The sequence below is a fragment of the Heterodontus francisci genome, chromosome 12 (assembly GCF_036365525.1).
Source record: "Heterodontus francisci isolate sHetFra1 chromosome 12, sHetFra1.hap1, whole genome shotgun sequence".
Taxonomy (NCBI): Eukaryota; Metazoa; Chordata; class Chondrichthyes; order Heterodontiformes; family Heterodontidae; genus Heterodontus; species Heterodontus francisci.
Window position 1 is genome coordinate 22781680 of NC_090382.1, and position 15047 is coordinate 22796726.

The following is a 15047-nucleotide window of genomic DNA, read 5'->3' on the forward strand; positions in this document are numbered from 1 at the left end:
ACAGTTAGTATCCTGTAGCACATTACTGGGCTTCCATCCAACTTAATCTAACGTTAGTTTGCTAGAACGATCTAGCCATGAGCATTTCCTATGATAAATTGAGCAATCCCATCTTTAATTCTGGCAGCTGCCCGAACATGGTAGACACGACGTTCCAGCTGAAGAGCCTGCATTTGTGCCTGTGCAAGCACTGCGCTACCTAGTGGTTGCGTTGTCAGCAAACGCAGCCTTTGTTTATATATCCTATACTTATGCTTTTCTTAGGTTTATGCTGTGGAATTAGGCTCCAGAAGTGCGGATAGGTATGTATCCAGTGGTTGTCTCTGAGTCAATTACAGCATAAACACTGACAAAAAATATGAGGATGCAAGGAAGTGGGATTGGAAGGCTATGATCTAGAACTAGCACTTTGACAGGTTTGAATTGTCAAATAGCTACCTTCTGTGCCCAAGAAATGGTTGGTATCCTTTCATCTACAAAAGGTGATGGACACGCAGCAAACAATCCATTTAGATGGGGTGCCTTCTCTTAGTGCACCTTTGCAGATGGCTGTGAAGGCTAATCCTTGAGAGGCAGGTTCTACACAAGTGCTGCACGTGCAGCTGCCAAGTGATGCTGAGAGTTCTTTTTGACATTGGCGCCTGTTGCTAAGCTGTTGTAGCAACTGTTTGTAGTGGTAGTGCACACCAGTCCATACAATGTGTTGCCATTTCCCTCTTTCACCAGCTAGTGACTCCCAGGTGTGATGGTCGACATTTAGGACCTTCGTGTCATGCTTGCAAGCATCCTTGAAGCAGAGTTATGGGTGCCCCTCTGGTCATCTAGCCCAGCTACCTCACCATACAGAAGGTCCTTGTGTATGCGACCATCTCCTATCCTGCAATCGTGTCCGATCCACCGGAGCTGCCTCTGATTAGTGTCAACACACTTGGGAACTCTGTCTTTGAGAGGGCTGCCACATTTGTGATTTTGTCCTACCCGGGACATCCCATAATGCGCCACAGACAGTAAAGATGGAAATTATTGAGCTGCTTTTCCTAGTAGCTGTAAGTCGCCCATGTTTCACAGCCATACAGCAAGGTGGAGAGAACACAGGCCTTATAAACCATCAGCTCAGTCCTAAGGGTCAGCTTGGTGTTATCCCATGTGAGTTTTGCAAGTCAGTCAAAGGTGGTAGCTGCTTTCCCTATGCATGTATTGAGCTCTGCATCAAGGTACAGATTGTCACTTTCGATCCAAGGTAGCAGAATTTGCTAACCACTTCCAGTGTGGTATCATTTAGTGTTAACAGGGGCAAAGATACAATACCTTGTCCCGTGACCACGGTTTTCTTGATGCTTATAAGTCTAGGAGAATAAGTCACAGGCATGGGCGAGAGTCCATGAGTCTTTGTAGCTGAGTTTCTGAGATGTGACTAGCGCAGCATCATCAGCGTAGAGGAGTTCTTAGATCAGGACACAATGTGTTTCTGTCTTTGCTTTCAGCCTTGGTAGATTGTAAAGCTTCCCCTCTGACCTAGTGTGCAAGTAGACTCCTTCCATATCTGTAGAGAAGGCCAGGACCATGGCGATGATGTCAAACAGAGTGAGGGCTAGGACACAGCCCTGTTTCACTCCATTCTTCACTCCAAAGCTGACTGAAGTGGAGCCATCAATCTGTACAGTGCAATGCATGTTGTCATGGAAGGAGCGGATGATTGAGGAGCTTTGATGCACAGCCAATTTTTCCCAAAATCTTGTAGAGCCCTGCTCTACTGATTGTGTCAAATGCTTTAGTGAGATCTATGAAAGTAAGGTACAGGGGTATATACTCTGTTCCCAAACCCCTCTTGTAGTTGGTTTATGGAGAAGATAATGTCCACAGTAGATCTGTTGGCACACTGCGCTTCTGGGTACACTCAGTCTGCAAGTAAATGGAGTCTTTTATGAATGACCCTAGCAAAGGCCTTACCTGTGATACTAAGGAGTGAGATTCCCTTGTAGTTGTTGCCTTTGTTTTTGTGTAGTGAGACTTTTGGCATCACACATCTGGGGAACAGAGTCTACTTTCCAGCAGAGAAGGAAAGGTGATAAAGGTCTGGCAATAAATAGGACTTTCGTGCTTGAGCAGTTTGGCTGGGATTCCATCCTTGCTGGATGCCCTTCTGTTTGCTCGGCGGTCCATAGCCTTCTCGAGCTCCAGTGATGAGGGTTCTTAATCAAATTCATCCATGACAGGAAGTTACGGGAGAGCGTCAAGCGTTGAGATTTTGAAGCTAATCGTACTAGCTACAGCATTAGTCCTAGTTGAGGTGACAAGATCATATTTTTGACCTTGGCTGTGAGTTATGAAAGACTCCTTCAACTACCAATTAGCCTTGAAGTTGAATCAAATTCACAAAAAAACCTCCTGAGTTACCACATTTCTCATTTTTTAATTTAAAAAAACACAAGATGGATCTTTTCTGATGGGTTTTTATGCAGAATTTGAGATACTACAGTAGCAAGATCTTGATCTGCAAAAGTACAGATTCGTCTTTAATGTTTCTGCAGATGTTGGAGCTAATGATCCTATGTCTATGTAATTATGTGTAATTCTTCGAAGTGATGCCCAGGAATCAACCCAATGGAGGAATCTTGTTTCAATTGCTTGTAGTTGTGATTTTGGACTGCTGGTCCTTCTCCATGACTCACCATAATTGACATTTGCCTGAAGAACCATATTGAAAACTGCTTGCAGAATAAAAAAGCAAAATACTGCAGATGCTGGAAATCTGAAATAAAAGCAAAAAGTGCTGGAAATACTCAGCAGGTCAGGCAGCATCTGTCGAGAGAGAAACAAAGTTAACGTTTCAGGTCAGTGACCTTTCATAAGAACTGGCAACGGTTAGAATGTAATAGGTTTTAAGCAAATAAAGCAGGGTGGGGCAAAAGAGAACAAAAGGGAAGGTGTTGATTGGACATAGGGTCACAGAGAATAACTGACAAGGAGGTCATGGGGCAAAGACAAGGAATGTGTTAATGGTGTCGTGAAAGGCAAAACGTGCAGAGAGGGTGCATGAAAAAAAACTGGGCAGGCACATGGAAAAAAACAAATTGAATGATGAAACAAACTAAAATTAAAATAAAAAAGGGCCATGCTCTGAAATTATTGAACTCAATGTTCAGTCCAGTAGGCTGTAGCGTGCCTAATTGGTAAATGAGGTGCTGTTCCTCGAGCTTGCGTTGATGTTCATTAGAACACTGCACCGAGCCCAGGGCAGAGATGTGGGCATGAGAGGAGGGGGTGTAATGAAATGGCAAGCGACAGGAAGCTTGGGGTCATGTTTTCAGACCACGTGGAGGTGTTCCGCAAAGCGGTCACCCAATCTGCGTTTGGCCTCCAATGTAGAGGAGACCACACTGTGAGCAGCGAATACAGTATGCTAAATTGAAAGAAGTACAAGTAAATTGTTGCTTCACCTGAAAGGAGTGTTTCCTCAACTGAGGATTCCGCTCCCGCCCCCCCCTCCCCCCCCCCCACTGTGGTTGACAGGCCCTCAACCGTGTCCGGCCCATTTCCCACATCTCTGCCTTCACCCCTTTCCCTCCCTCCCAGAACCACGACAGGGTTCCCCTTTTCCTCACTTTCCACCCCACCAGCCTCCACATCCAAAGGATCATCCTCTGCCATGTCCAGTGTGATGCCACTACCAAATGCATCTTCCCCTCCCCTCCCTTGTCAGCATTCCGAAGGGATCGTTCCCTTTGCGACACCCTGATCCACTCCTCCATTACCCCCAACACCTCGTCCCCTTCCCACGGCACCTTCCTATGTAATCGCAGGAGGTGTAATACCTACCCCGTCACCGCCTCTCTTTTCACTATGCCAGGCCCCAAACACTCCTTTCCCAGGTGAAGCAGTGATTTACTTGTACTTCTTCCAATTTAGAATACTATGTTCGCCGCTCACAATGTGGTCTCCTCTACATTGGGGCAACCAAACACAGATTGGGTGACCGCTTTGTGGAACACCTCCACGCTGTCTGAAAACATGACCCCAAGCTTCCTGTCGCTTGCCATTTCATTACACCCCCTGCTCTCATGCCCACATCTCTGTCCTGGGCTTGCTGCAGTGTTCTGGTGAACATCAACACAAGCTCAAGGAACAGTATCTCATTTACCAATTAGGCACGCTACAGCCTACATTGAACATTGAGTTCAATAATTTCAGAGCATGACTGGCCCTTTTTTATTATTTTTATTATTATTTTATTTCATCATTCAATGTGTTTTTTTTCCATGTGCCTGCCCACTTTTTTTTTCATGTTTGTGCATTTGGCTAGGGCTCTTCGTTATTCTGTCATTTAATACCCTCTCTGCACCAACGATTTTGTCTTTCATTGCACCATTAACACACTCTTTGCCTTTGCCCCATGACCTCCTTGTCGGTTATTCTCTGTGACCCTCTGTCCGATCAACACCTCTTTTGCCCCACCCCCGCTTTATTTGCTTAAAACCTATTACATTTCTAACCTTTGCCAGTTCTGATGAAAGGTCACTGACCTGAAACGTGAACTCTGCTTCTCTCTCGACAGATGCTGCCAGACCTGCTGAGTATTTCCAGCATTTTTTGTTTGTATTGCTTGCATAATATGATGGCCAAGTGCTGCTTTCACAATTCCAGGATCCTGATATTCATACAAGATTCATTCTGGAGAGCTGTATGCTATCTATCACTGGATGCTCATGGATGAAATTAATTTATTTTAAAAGTTTGGAATATTGTCAAGTGGCCTTAGTGCTAAACCACACAGTGCATTTACCCAAGCCTTCGGGGAAACTTTCTACACTCTTGTGCCATACATCAGATTCCATAATCCCATTTGTTTATGAAATCACACTTTTGTCTATTGGGGCACATCAAAGAATTCTGGTGCTAAATCACACTTTTTTGCTAGTTTTCTCCTATGATTTCCTTTCCTCCTGTCCAGAAGATGTTGACTTTTGCCTTTGTCGGATTCCACCAGCACCCTCCAGCATCTCACCTAAGTGCTCATCATTCATATTTGAGTCTTAATGATGAATTGTAGTGAGCTATTGGAGACCTCATGAGATCTCTGGATACTACTGAAGAATGGGGAACATCTGATTTTCTTCTCCCTAACTGGGGTTCAAAAGCCACACATTCCTAAAACCAACTAACTTGCTACAGGCTGGGAATCAAGCTTAGGAATGTCTTAGTCTGTATGGGTCATTTACTCATGTGAGTTATCTCACTAAGCCATTGACTGGGGCAAAGGGGAATGTTGCACACACTTGTCTGATAGGAAGTTCCATTCAAGTGTATCCATATACGGTGATTATGCAAAATGCTGCCTTGGTACATATCAGTCAGGTAATCTGGTGTCCCAGTACACATTTACCAGATTACACTACTTTTTCACTTGTGTTGTTAATTAACATTCTTTCCTTTTGTTTGCTATATTTGCATGCACTGCAAAATGGACCCCTAGACCATATGCAAAAATATAACTAACCTAGATTAATCTTACTAGTATGTGATGTCTACCTGCTTACGACAACTTTGATAAAATTAAGATTTTTAGAATTAATTTGTTCAGTTTGACATAGATTTTGCACATTTCAATTATACTGTCCACTCTGGCAAGCCTATTTATTTACCTATTGTTGCACCTTTTGGAATATACTTTTTTTTTCAATGTACTGTTACTATGTTGGTTCCATGGAGCCATTGTGTGCAAGAGCAAGTCAGTCAAATCAATATTTATCTTGTCAAAGAAGGCCCTCAAGATTTTGATGTATAATTCATACCATGGGAATGCGCTTTAAAATGGGTTGTAGTTAGGAAAGGATTGGCTTTGAGCATCCAACAGGTTTTAATGGCCATGTAGTACGAAAACATACTAACTGTGTAGTGTGGATTGTGGGTGAGAATGGCATTGTGCTGAGCTGTTCTGCTCTGTATGGTTACATAGCTTTCTGCTATTTATTGCCTCAGCTCATACCTGAAGAATGAAACTCTGGTGAGTTACAGAAGGATTTCCTTTGACTTTGGATCCATGCCCTAAAGTGAGGGATAGAAGAGAAAGTAACTGTAAAATATGGACAGCTAACTCAAAACAGTGAAGCAATGTGCCTTGTCAACATGTTTCTGATTGCTCACTGGCAGTGGCCAATTGGCTTATCAATTATTTGGGAGACCTACTAAAGGTATTGCCCATGTCTGGTTACCATTTCACTTAGCAATTTCATTATACATTGGCCTGAATTGACTTTGTCTGCAGTCTTTATGCCTAACTTGCTGAATCTATTTCACATCTCTTTTAAAGGTATTTACTCGAGGAAAGTAAAACGTGATTATAGTTAATTAATGAACTTGGAAGAAGAGCATTCTGAATTCATTCTTTTCACTCAAGGTAAATTAGCCATATCAGCTGGAAATTAGTTATGATTAATGATCAAAGAATTACATTTTACATTGGATATAAAAAGAATTGATAACTATATTTCAAAATTGGTTGTTCTTGTGTCCATCGGCAACTGTACACTTTATCACACATGGCCTTCATTGCAAGTAATTACAATGATGCATTTATATTTAAACTTAAGATTTTGTTCCCCAACGTTTATCATCAGGTGTCCAATTGACTTAAAAATTAAGCAATTAAAATGGATTAGCCATTCAAACTAAATTCATTTCATTTAATAGCTGCTAAGCACAATATTATTAATGCACACATCATAGTGTTATGTTAATTTACTGAAAACAACCTTGGTTTTAACCTGGAAATGTTCTCATAAACTTGTACAATAACTTGTCAAATAATCTGCTTCTCTTACAAGTTGCATAAATTGGGATAATGGGTAATTAAGTGAGATGCAACGTACTAATCCAATTTAAGGTTCAGATGAAAAGTGGTTTATATTTGTAGAATTCTGAATTTCATTATTTTTATTTTTCCTAAATTTCTTCCCCTTTCTCTGAAGGCACTGACTCCTTCCACAAGTTCAGCTCCACGGGTGATCTCAGCCTTCCCATACCTTGCCCAACTCATGATTCTTTATGTACAAATGTCAGCAGATTACTGCCCCATGCACACATAGAGTCATAGAGAGATACAGCACTGAAACAGGCCCTTCGGCCCACTGAGTCTGTGCTGACCAACAACCACCCATTTTACTAATCCTATATTAATCCCATATTCCCTACCACATCCCCACCATTCTTCTACCACCTACCTACACACCAGGGGCAATTTACCTATCAACCTGCAAGTCTTTGGCTGTGGGAGGAAACCGGAGCACCCAGTGGAAACCCACGTGGTCACAGAGAGAACTTGCAAACTCCACACAGGCAGTACCCAGAACTGAACCTGGGTCATTGGAGCTGTAAGACTGCAGTGCTAACCACTGCACCACCCTGTGCCACCCTCTATGACCTCACACAAACCCCTGTTCTTGTCCAACATCTAGACATGTACTTTGCAGCAATGATTGCTGGAGCAGAAACCCTACCTGATGTTTCTCACTCACTCCCTTCTTAATTCAACAGTGCTGATACTCAGGGCAGTGCCCAAAGTGTTGCTTTGGCTCTCATAAGCTAACTTAACCTCACCCAGAATTGAACAATTATGGCTAAGCACCACACCATGTGGGGTGTGTTTAGTCACTAAGATCTCAAGGTAATATTGCTATAATATCAATTGCAGATAACTTATATATAATATATACTAGCTAAACAGTGAATTTTCATTTAATTCGGCTTAATGTTATCCAATTATTTGATCTGGAAAACTTCTGGTGCTGTTTGAAGATAGAACTGCTACATGCTGATGGGCAAAGAGCACCACTGATTTTTGGATGTGGGGCCTGAAGACACATTGAAATGAACCAGGTGTGTTTTAACTAGTAGATCATTGGAAAGTTCACTTTCAATATATTATAACACACCAAATCAACAAATGCCATTCGCCCTGTGGTGCACTTCAACTATTTATAATGCATAAATACATGAAATAAGCATCATAGACCAAAGGATCTGGGTTTGTTCCAGATCTGGGCTGATTTAGCTGATCTTGACTGGGCTGACAACAGGGTACAACAATTCACATCATCACCCTGGCTCGAAAGAGGCTGAGAGAATTAGCGGGGGCATCAATACCGAATGTGACTCCTTCTCATTTCCAGCTGTTCCCTAATGGATGCGTGTGTGGATGTTGGATGATACAAGATTGAGCTTGCATATTTGAAGTGCCTTTTTTATACTATTTAGAATCACATCGAGAAAGGCCACTCTGGTGAGCTGGATGAGAAGCATGGGAGGAAATTGCCAGTGAGGAAACATCAAATCATTTCTACTGGTTTTTTTTCAAACTGTAGATCAAAATTGGCTCTGGACTCTAGTCTCTGATACATCTAATTTTACAAATATGGAATTGTACTGCACTGTGAGCACATGCCAAGTAGGAGCATTTTATTTTAATGACAACTCATTTACAACCTTGCCATGCCCTCCCATTTTTACAAACTGTTTAAATAAAAAGCTTTGTGGTACTATCTCTATTGGTGCCTCTTTTTTTTAAAAAAAAGTGCAAACAGTCTAGCATCTATTGCTGTTTACTTTTTCAAAAGGAAGACTTGTGTTTATATAGCACCTTATTGTGTTTTCACATTTCACAGTTACTTGGACGTGCAGTCACTTAAGTGTCAGAAACTATGGTAGCTTTGCACAGAGTAAGATACCACAAATAACAGAGAAATGAATGACAAGTTATACTGTTTTTAGCAGTGTTGATTGGGAGAAAAATATGGGCTGTGGGAAATATTGTCCAGGATACCGGGAGTACGCCATGGCCTCCTCCGAATAATGTTGTGGAATCTTTAACATCCTCTTGAATGGGCAAATGGGCCTCAATTTAGCTGAAGGCTAGATTATTCAATGAAGCAACACTCAGTAGTTCACTCGAGAATTAACCATAAATTATGTCTTTAAAACCTAGAGTGGAGTATGAACCGATGGCAGGGATACTTTTTTGCTTCAACAGTGGCTGTGGGTAACAACACTGCCAGTGAAGCACAATTAGCATTGCTAAAGATGGTTCTTAATTTGGGATGTGCCAGTTTCAACCGTATGTATGTTTCATAGTTTCCTACTGGGATCAGGAACTCATCTAAGCTAATGCAGCCAATGGAGTCATCGACTTTCACCCTTTAAAAATAACTATTCCCAAATAGTTTACATGAGGATATGAGAAAAGTAAAGCTATTGATTGTAATGTTTTTACCCTTGACTTGTTAAAAACTGTATCAATTGTGATAATCTTACTGACAAGCTGCTCGGAGGCTAAATGTTAATGTGATACTCAGCAATACAGGGCAGAAAATGGTTTGATCCCTGGTCTGTTTTTGGAAGCTGATTGTAGTAGTAGTACGGACACTGCATTTGGTCTCATTATCCCTGGTCTTGAATCATTGCAGGTTCCTATTCCCATTTACTATCCCATGGTGTATGTGTTCAGAAGAATATATTTGTGAATGGGTAGGATCAGGCTGCACTATGATGCCTGCTAACTCTGACATTTGCAGTCTTTGCATACAATAGAAGAATGGGCATTTTAGAGAGGTAAGGGAAGGCCATTTCTGTCCATGAAGCATATCCTAGTATGAGTTACCACCTTCAGGTGAAGGAGGGGACAAAGAGAAAAATAGAAAATTTGAGGTGGACAAAATATCTAGCGTCCTTCAGCTTCAGCCTCCAGTGCTTGTTCAGTTGCACTGGTTTTCAATTTAGTGGAAATGCGTGCAAATTCACCGGAATACTTCAAAATCAGGAATTCTCTTAAGTTCCTACTCCTAATTGTCTTTTAGTGATCTCTGCTGGAAAGTGAACATTGGGTGAAGATAGGATACAGTTCAGTTATAATCGTTATGGATAAGGAAGGCCATTCAGCCCATAGTAATTCATCTACCCAGACAGATTCTTGTGCCCTCCTATTTCAGCATTTAATTGGTTCTTACATAGTTCCAAGGTTTTTGCCTCTACTATTCTTCCTGGAAGTCGGTTCCAAAATATTGATCACTCCATGTGAAGAGGAATTTCCTAACATCAGTCTTAAACTTTTAATTTAGCTTTTGTTAGTTTGAATGTATACCCTGAGCAGCCTATATTTCTTTGTTTATTGCACAGTCCTTCGACACCAGGATCAGTTTTGTGGCTTTTCTCTACGCTGCCTCCAGTGCTTGAATGTTTCCCTTGTGTATTGTGACCAAAACCAGACACAGTACTTAAGATGTGGTTTCATCACCGTGCTAAACTGTTTAGTCACCACTTCCACAGACTTGTATTCTACTGTTTTGACTATGAAGTTCAACACTTATTGGCTTTTGTTGATTGTTGATCTGCATTGGTTGGATGTGTTGAGTCTTATAAGATTTCTAGGTTTCTTTTGGCTTCCCTAAGCAATTGCTTTGTTTGTCATTTTCTACTCTCACATGAGGAATGACCACTAGGATGAGATATTGGAGGGCTACTGTTGCCTGTGGGACTGTACCCCAGCTCTTCTGAACGGAAGATTATGAAATTTGAAAAATATATTAAAATGGCATGTTAAATGTGGGGATACCAAAAAATATTTGCAGTCGGCTGAAAACCTTGTGGTATAAATGTCAAGACTCAGACCCTTGTTAACTTCCATATTTTGCCCCCAGAAATCATGATCACCGTGCCAGATGTGGCTCAGTTGGTAGTGCTCTTGCCTCTGAGTCAGAAGTTTATGCATTCACGTCCTTCTCCAGGACTTGAGTGCAACAATCTAGGCTGACACTCCACTGCAGTACTGAGGGGGTGCTGCACTGTCAGAGGTGCCATCTTTCAGATGAGATGTTAAAGTGAGACTCTGTCTACCCTCTCGGGTGGATGTGAAAGATCCCATGGCACTATTTTGAAGAAGACCAGGGGAGTTATCCCCAGTGTCCCTCAATCAACATCACAAAAAATTATCTGGTCATTATCACGCTGCTGTTTGTAGGAACTTGCTGTGCACAAATTGACTGTTGCGATTCCTATATTACAACAGTGACTACACTTTAAAAAGTACTTCATTGGCTGTAAAATGCTTTGGAACGAATGATGGTGAAAGGCACTATATAAATACAAGTCTTTTATGGTGCTGTATTGCATAACTCCTGTAGGGGGTGCAATTTGATCAAAAATGATATGGATGTCTGCATGGTTGCAAACCTACCAAATTGTATTGATGATTGCTCTCTCATTTATATATATATAAATTTTGTTATGTTATTGATCTGTGGTTTTTGATTATCCCCTTAAGTTCAAGTTTCTTTGTAACTCTGGATTTTCAAAAAAAAAAATTTAATAATAACTTCGTTCCTAACAAGAAGTGGATTGTTAATCAGTAAATGCCCAGTTTATTCAGTTGCACTGGTTTTCAACTTAGTGGAGGTGTCATCGTCGCTAAAATAGGTGAAATGGATTGAGCACGGAGTCTGCTGTGATACAGCAAAAAATAGTGCCAGTGAAAAGAACAAACACCAACTCCACAGTACAAATTATAAACAAGGAGCTTGATGGATGAGCTGGAATCTAATGTTCAAATGCTATTATAAATTTCTTGAGGTTTGTATTCACATTTTAAGGCATCATTGGAACCCTTTGAGATTAGTCCCATGTAATCAATCCTCATATCTATTATCTGCATAATCTGACATCTTTTTATGACCAATCATTTTCCTGTTCTTTGTCCTTTCAATTTTCTTTTCCTTCTTTCATGAAGGTGTTGATTCTTGCCTGGGTATACTTCCACAGGTATCTTCTGTTGACCAACATAATTGATTATTCTTCGTGTGAGCTGAGACAGCAAATAGCATCCTATTGAAGGATGGCAGACATCACCGATACTATTCTGACCCAGTGTCCGCACACGAGCAGTTTCCAGCAGTAATCCTTGAAAAGTGATCGGGGTGGGAATTCTGACTTATCCTTCTCCTCCCTATTATATATAGGGGCTGCTGACATTAGTTGTAGTGGTTTTGATACTGCCTCCGATGAGCTTAGCTGATGGCACAGAGCAGGGATTAGATTAGATTAGATTAGATTAGAGATACAGCACTGAAACAGGCCCTTCGGCCCACCGAGTCTGTGCCGAACATCAACCACCCATTTATACTAATCCTACACTAATCCCATATTCCTACCAAACATCCCCACCTGTCCCTATATTTCCCTACCACCTACCTATACTAGTGACAATTTATAATGGCCAATTTACCTATCAACCTGCAAGTCTTTTGGCTTGTGGGAGGAAACCGGAGCACCCGGAGAAAACCCACGCAGACACAGGGAGAACTTGCAAACTCCACACAGACAGTACCCGGAATCGAACCCAGGTCCCTGGAGCTGTGAGGCTGCGGTGCTAACCACTGTGCCGCCCTTTTTTTTTCTGTCCCCTTTCACTCCCTTCTTACCTGTTAACCCAGGTAGCCCTGGAATACCCTGCTCTCCCATTGGCCCAAGTAAACCTTGTTTTCCTGTATCGCCTTTCTCTCCTGGTATTCCAGGCATTCCGTCCCTCCCATTTCTCCCATCCCGTCCTGCCATCCCTGGATACCCATTACGTCCTGGAATTCCTGGATGACCAGCACAAAAGCCGGAAAGGTTGTTGTCCTTAATGTTGGCCGAGGCACATGAAAGCAACCAGAGCAACACGGACAAGGTAATGGGACTCATCCCGAGGTTCGGGTAGAGACTCCAACCAGACTCTGACTCCAGGAGGAAATGGTTGATGCGCTCAGAGGCAAATCCAGGAACAGCAGGAGGAGAAAAGCCATAGCAAACGGGAAGAGAATGATAAAGACAAACTGATTCTCACAAACTATGAATGTTTTTTTTAACTGGGCAATGCAGTTACCCCTGAGTCACTTCAAATATCTGCTGCAATGAGGACAGACCACGTGGTTATTTTTAATGAACTGCTTTCTTTAAAATATACTTTGTCCCATGCCAGGCATTTCAGTCATTTTTCAAGTAGGTTAGTAAGGAGAGAATGGAACCAATGCACAAACCCACAGATGATCAACAGTAACTTGCATTTGTATCACACCTTTAATATAGTACAATGAATGGAATTACAGTTTTATTGGAACAGGAAGGTTGTTTACTTGTCTGAGATTTTATCTGCACTGACAATACTAGCCCTCAAACATCAGATTGTATAATTTGCCGCTAGTGATGCACAGTTCAGTTTTTAATCTGCCTGTATTTGGGAATGTTTCACCATTGGTGTTTCACACTTATTGCTCTTCCTGAAGAATAGCCTCCCCACCAGTATAGTGAACAGAATGACAGTAAAGGGGCAATGGAATGAAAAAGAGGAGAATTTGGAATTTAGAACTATCTCCCATGGAGGATATTGAATGTTTAAAATGTATCGGCCAGGGAGGTTACTGAAGTTAATAATAGCAATAATTTTAAGGAGTTGAACAATCTATTGAAGGATATAGGTAGTGAATTGTGTACTTCGTTTCTGAATTGCAGGAAAGGCCTGGTGGTCCAAAATATTTTCTTTTTCCCTTACTTGTACTTTGCAATGTTGCTCTATGTAGTGCTCCAATACCAAACCATGTCCTAATCACTTCTATGATATACAATTGAAATACACCAAAAATCTCCATTCATTCCAATGGAATTTCCAATGACCTGAACCAGGTTACATTCATTAAAACACAATACAGTGGTAGAACATTCTAATTGAACACAGAACAACTACTCCCATCCATTTGTGAATGCAGAACATATTACATATCCTCAAATCAGTGCATGCTACACCAAGAAACAGCATTTAGAAACCCAATATTTTGAAACATCTTACATAATGGAGACCAATATAATCTACAGCTAATACCAGCACTTGGCGAAACCAGCCATCTGGGTCACTCCTTGCCTTTCTATGACCTACACTGAACAGTAAATATTGTATATCTGCCTCAAGTTATAAACCTTTATTTCCCGAATCCATGTCTCCTTTTCATTGGGTTAATATTGAGTATCCAATTTATCTATCCCAATAAAGATTTTTTACATACCTTTAAAAAGGCCATCCTTAAACCAACTGTTTTTCCAATGTAAACATTCCTAGTATCTTAAAAGTAGATTTTACTGTCATTCTGTGTTGTGGTTTCAACAATTTCTAGAGGCTTGTCTTAGATTACGCTTAAAAATCTTGAAGAACTTAGTGAGGTCCCTGCTCAGTCTTCTCGCTTCTCTTGTCTCTACTTGCAGCACATGTGCTTGATAGCGGATTTCAGATGGTTCCACTTTGTTGTACTCTTTCCAGTGCCATTATGTCCTTCCTGTAATGGGGCAAGCAGAACACCATGTTTTGTATCAACTTGGTAGCATTGTTCTTTATGTTCTGTTCTACGCACTCTGCAGGGCAAGATACTATTTTTCATTTACTACTGAAAGTAAATTTAAAACACTGAATTTCCTTTACTATTTCCCGCATTAACCTGCACTTAAAGGGGACATTGTTTTGCATCGGAGCTCTACATAGAGGAAATGAACGGGAGGTGATTTAGCACATACTCTAGAAGTCAAGGCAGTAGGAGTGCATGATATTTATAAGATGTTCCATAAAAACTGTGTGGACAGAAAGCTGGTGCTTGGAATTGAGTAGTGGGGATGTATCACATCACATTAACTTCCCATAGTTTACTGTAATATAGGACAGAAAACCCAATTATTTTTTAAAAATTGGTTCACGGAGACATAACCTCTTCAAACCTTTACATGTCTCAGAACAAAATACATCTGTTCGAAAAAGGTCTGCCTTCCGATTTTCGCGACGCGTTACGTGACTGGACAGGTTTTCAGAGAAGCGGAAATTTCAGTTGTAACCGCTTTTCACCCGAATTACTGAAGTTGTAAATGAATGTGCACGTTAAGCTGGTAACCCACCCAACAAGACATTTAGATTGCCCAGTCGTTTCAAATAACCCCGTTACAATTAGCAAAATAAACTGCTAAATTGTGAAATCTTAGTTTTCCTA